We start from the raw sequence: 6,000 nt of genomic DNA on the forward strand, positions 1-6,000 counted from the left end.
CAGGCTCGGTCTCATGGCGTCTCGAGACTGCACACGAACAACGGGATCTAAACCGGTAAAGGGAAACTTAAGACAAGCATATATTACAAACTATTCCAGAAAGGAGGCTTAAATGGAATTTCCTCCAGAGAACGCGTGCGGCGTTTCCTTCTCCAGGCAGCATTGGCAACCTGGGGCGCTTCTGTTGATTTCTCTGAGACCTTGGGAACATAGGGCCTTACCCATTTGGAAGGAACCCACTTTAACCCAGAGGGGGTGGACACACAGGCGTATCCACGTCCCCAAGTAACCAATTTGTAAGGTCCCACCATCTTCCAAGTCTCAGGGTCCTTTACTAAAACCGGAGGCTTTTCTTTCATCATCGTATGACTGCTCCCCCCAAAGTGGCGTAGGATGGGCGGGTTCAGGCTGTCAAAGGAACAATTCAGAAAATTGATTGTGAACAGCGCCCTGGACAACTGGATGTGGGGGGGTTCCACCTTCAGAACTTGTTGCTGCTGGTCCAGGACTCTTTTAATGTCACGGTGAGTCCTTTCTACAATGGCTTGACCTGTAGGGGAGTAGGGGATGCCAGTTTTGTGCTCTCCTCCCCATTGCTGCAGGGAGCTCCCGAATTCCTTGGATTTACAGGCAGGCCCATTATCAGTTTTCAACTCCTTGGGGATGCCCATGAAAGAAAAAGTCTGTAAGAGGTGCTTAATGGCATTGATAGATGATTCTCCTGTGTGGGCAGAAGCATAGACCGCTCCAGAAAAGGTATCTACACTAACATGTGTCGCAGACATCTTTCATGAAAAATCCTTTCTTAGGATTTTCCCTTGTGAGAAGTTGCAGTTTCAGTAACCAAAGTAAACAATGGTTATCTGCTGCTGTGGAATGCAACAGGTGGACCCATGATTGGTCTCCTGTGGATGTTTGGATTTCTTGACCACTCATGGCAGAGCTGGCTCTTGCTCTGTCTGAGACACAGATCTTTGTTATTCATTCTTTTCTATTCTTAGCTTAGCTAGCTGCTGAAGAAACCTTTTCCTTTCTATTGCTTTTTAGTATAGTCTTAATGTATCTTATATCATAAAATAATAAATCAAGCCTTCTGATCATGGAGTCAACATTCTCGTCTCTTCTTCACCCTGAAAACCCTTGTGACCACAGTCACAAACATGAACGTATTTCTGCCTTCCAAATGACTGTATGTGTGTAACATCTGTTTGCCACAGTTCACAGCTGTTCAACCCCCTAGGGTTTGCTCCCGTACTCACTGTAGCGAGTGCATGTTGTTGGCAATTTGGGCATGTGGCCACAATGGCTTTGGCCTGTTCTCAAGTGATGTGAAACTGATGAACCAAGCCAGGTGCATTTTGGTGGAAAAGCTGGTGGCTGATTTTTGCCTGTTCAAAAACATTTGGAAGTGTGGCCATCACTGCAGGTGCAGCAAGAGCATCTGCCCTTCTGTTGCCTTCAGGGATAAACCCTGGCAAGTTGGTGTGTGACCTGACGTGCATCACATAAAATGGTTGCTCTCGGTGGGTGACTAGCTTTACCAGTTTTGAGAGCAATTTGAAAAGTGCGATGTTAGACACTTCTTGCAGTATTGCTTGATCTGCCCTGGACACTACTCCTGCCACATATGCAGAATCCGTTATCAGATTGAATGGTTCTGAGAACCTTTCAAAAGCCCTAACAACAGCAGCCAATTCAGCAACCTGAGGTGAACCTTCCACCTCAGCAATGTCCGTCTCCCACTGCTGGGTTTGAGGATCCTTCCAAGTCATAACGGACTTGTGGGACCTCCCGCACGCATCTGTAAAGACAGTCAGAGCCTTTTTTAAAGGTCTCCTACTCAGAGCACTTCTCAATTTCAGAATAAATTGAACATCTTGTCGGAACATTTTATGGGCAGGCAGATGGACAGAAATTTGTCCTGAATAGGAATCCAGAGCAAACTGCAACACTTCATTTTCTTGAAACAATTGTCCCAATATTTGCATAGTATTTTGACCTGATTTTAACTCAATTGGAATGTGAATGCACTCAAAGTCACATCCTGCTAACTCCCTGATCCGGGTCCTTGCTTTCCGGATCAGTTCTGCTACCAGCTCCTGAGGCTTTGTCATTCTCTTGGACCTTTTGTGACTGAGGAAAACCCATTCTATGATCAAGAGAGGGTCCCTCTGGTCCTGGCCCTTTCTAGGTGTGCCCTTTGCCTTAGGTGTTTGTTTTTCCTCCCACTGGAAAATGATTCCATGGAGGTGTGGCGACTTACCTAAGATGATAAATTTGAATGGCAGGTCAGGCCAGCATCGGTTGGCCTGTCTTGTGGGCATTGCAATCTGAACCTTTTCTAGAGCTTTCCGTGCCTCTGGGGTAATAGACCTAGGAGCACCTGGGTCCTCTCCCCCTTTCAATAAATTGAAAAGAGGGGCAAGGTCTTCATTAGTCAGACCGAGCCATGGCCTTACCCAATTCAAAGACCCAGACAACCTGTGGACATCCACAAGGGTCTTGATCCTTGGATCGATTTCTAGTTTTTGAGGAACAATGGTCCTGTTTCCAATTTCTAGGCCCAAATATTTCCAAGGTGGCATCTTTTGAATTTTCTTTTCCTGGAGCTCGAACCCTCCAACAATCAATGCATTGATCGTTAGGTCAAGCGCATGTGTGAGTAGATCATCATTGGGGGCACACACGAGGATATCATCCATATAATGATAGATGATGGCCTTTTCTGCGGCTGCATGCACTGGGGAAAGCAGGGAAGAGACATACCACTGGCAGATCGCTGGGGAAACCTTCAGGCCCTGAGGGAGAACTGTCCAATGGTACCTTTTCATAGGGGCTTCCATGTTGATGGTGGGGACCGAGAATGCGAAACGCGGTGCATCGTCAGGGTGTAGGGGAATATGGAAAAAACAATCTTTTATATCAATAACAGCTAATTTCCAGTCCTGGGGAAGCATTGTTGGGGATGGCATACCAGGCTGGGGAGAGCCCATATCTTCAATGACATTATTAATTTGTCAGAGGTTGTGGAGGAGCCGCCATCTCTTTTTGTCAGCTTTCTGAACGACAAACACTGGAGAGTTCCATGGGGATGTGGTCTCCACAATGTGACCCTTTTTCAGCTGCTCTTCCACTAGCTCCTCAAGCGCCTTTATTTTTTGTTTACTGAGCGGCCACTGTTTCACCTCAACTGGTTTGTCTGTTTTCCACTTCAGTTTTTGGGTGTGGCCCTGCTGTTCAATGACTGCTGTACAAAAATCCTGTGGAGAGTCTGGAATATCAATTGTGACACCCCACTGGGCCATTAAATCTCTCCCTAACAAAGGTTCCGAATAATCTAACACAAATGGATAGATATTTGCCAACTGTCCATTTGGTCCCTCGATTTGGATGATGCTTTTGGATTGTCTTGCCAGTTGCAGGCCTCCTACACCTTGAACGTGACCAGCAACGTTTTGCAAAGGCCAATGTGCTGGCCAGTCTTGTACTGGGATCACTGTGCAGTCTGCACCCGTATCTACAAGGATCTCAATGCGTTTTTACTCCCCACCCCCACTGACATTACACCATAATTTGGGTTTATCTCTTCCAATAACTTGGATCCGGGTGACTGTGGGCCCTTGTTTTTCAGTGCCTTCAGGCAAAAACGGCACAGGGATAGCTTGTGCAACAATTTGACCTTTGGAAAGAAACAGGGGTGGGTGGAAACAGTGCAGCCCGAGAACGAATTGCTCAGGATCTGATGTTGTCATTCCTGGAGCAATTTCCATCTCTTGTGGTGTGTGTTTGGTGTCCCCAGTGACGATGTACTTACAGCGAATTCGGTGCCAAATACCCTTCTGATCTGGGTTGACAGGGACAAAATGCCAGTCCGTGTCTTTCAGATGGAGTGATTCTGTCAGCTGCAACCTGTAAGGCTCATTGACAGAAGACGTGGTTAACATAGGTTCATTTAAATCATAACAAAGGTTATTTTGTTGCATTTTTAACAATGGACCAGCAGACGTGGTCTTTGAAGCATCTGCTTCACTTACATAAATAGTAATATTACCGCACACTTGGTTTGTTTTGGTTCCCTTATTCCCTTGGCCTGCTCTTTTTGTGTCTGCACGCCTGGCAGGCCGGCGCTCCCCATTCAGTTTTTTTGTTGTTGTTGACCCCCTGGGAGTGTTTGTAATTTCCCTCCCGTGCCATTTCTAAACTCATCAAATTGCCTTTTCAGGGGGCACTGGTTACTCCAATGCCCAAGGCTGTGGCAAAGCAGGCATGGCTTTGTGGGGCCAACCATTGCTGGTCGTCGCTGCTGCCCAGGGTGCTGCTGTGCTGAGGGAATGGGCGCAGGGCTGGCAACGGCGACACGCTGAGGTGGTCTTGGCAGCAGCCTTGGTCTGGTGTCTTCAGCCACACTCATCAGAGGCACTTTCCTGTTACAGACTAGAAGCATATCTTTTAGTGTAGGGGGGGTTCTAGAGGAAGGCTCAAAATTGCGGCTCGACACTGTTCATTTGCATTTGTAAATGCCATTTCCTCTAAAACCTCTTCCCTTGCATTCTCTTTTTTAACTTGGACTTCAATGGCTCTAGTTAACCTTTCTACAAATTTCAGAAAAGGCTCTGATGGTAGCTGCTTGATCTTCCTGTAGGGCTCAAAAGGCCCCTCAGGTTGGAGGGAAAAGAATGCTTTTTCAGCAGCTTCCTTTACTTTCTGGAGTGTTTCTACAGGAATTGCGGTAGCTTGGATTGAGGGTGAAGACCACTGGCCTTCACCGAAGAGATGCTCAATGGTAATTGGCATGCCATTAGCACCTTTCGCTGTGTTTGGATCAGCATGCAAACCTGGGAGAGCCTCTTTTAGCAGTTGTTTCCATGCTAATTCCCATAATTTGAATTCTGTAGAGGTCATGAGGCATGAGAAAAGCTGTTTTAAATCATGTGGGACGACTACAGTCCTGCTCAATTCAGAATTTAAAAGGCCATGGAAGTATGGACTGTGTGGGCCATACTCCTGGTGAGATTTACAGATTTCCTTAATCAATTGACGTCCAAAAGAGCTCCAATTAGCAGTTTGGGCTGCTCCCCTGTTGTGGTTTGTTCTATGTTTGTTCAGTTTTCCCCCATAGTTGTGTTAATGGTTCTGCCCAGGAGTTCCAGTACATGTCAATCCCTGTACCCCTCCCACGTTGTCATGGTTCCCCCAATACATCTTGTTTGTTCCCCTCCCCTGGCCGCCTGCCTGTCACCCGGCACCCCTGCCTCCTTTTCCAGAAGCTTCTGGCTGGGGTGTTGGGTGATTGGCTCAGGGGCCAGGGCCCCACCCGCAACTGTCTCCCGTTGGTTGTATGCTGCTGTCAGTCCTCAATGTATTTTTGTACCCCTCTTCTGATTTGTTGTTCCCAACCCCGCCTATTCCCTATAAAACCTGAGGCTTTTCCCTGCCTCGGGGCTCAGACTTCAGCTCCCCGACCCATCACCGCCCCTTCTAATAAAACCTCCCTTCCCCAAGAAGCTCTGAGTCGCCCATTCTTCAGCGCCCTGCAGCCTTGGAGTTTCTACCCGCGGCCACTTGCCCTGAAGCATAACATTGCTTGAGCACAGGGCCTGGGTTTAGCGCCTGGGCGGTGCTCGACTGGCTGGAGGTTGGCTGGACACTGCTTCCCTAGCCTGGGCACTCTTTATCATCCGGCCACCGCTCCACTCCCCCTTGTGCTGCAGGCTGATATGAAACAGGAGCGAATGACAAAGTGGGACCCTGTATTGGGTCTGCAGATTCCTGCCCTGTATCCTTTGAATCGGAAGCAATGGGATCACAGATACAGCTGTGAGGAAGTGCAGTGGGCGTGCCCCCACCGTGGGAACCCAGGGAGGGGGCAGGGACGCAACAGGAACGGAGGAAAGCAGGGGGCGGGGATACTGTGGGAACAGGGGGCGGGGACACCTGGTGACGTCACTTCGGCAGACGCCCCCTGGGAGGAGTAGAGGGGCGGAGCTGAGGGAACAGCAG

Source organism: Molothrus ater, chromosome Z (assembly GCF_012460135.2).
Source record: "Molothrus ater isolate BHLD 08-10-18 breed brown headed cowbird chromosome Z, BPBGC_Mater_1.1, whole genome shotgun sequence".
NCBI lineage: Eukaryota > Metazoa > Chordata > Aves > Passeriformes > Icteridae > Molothrus > Molothrus ater.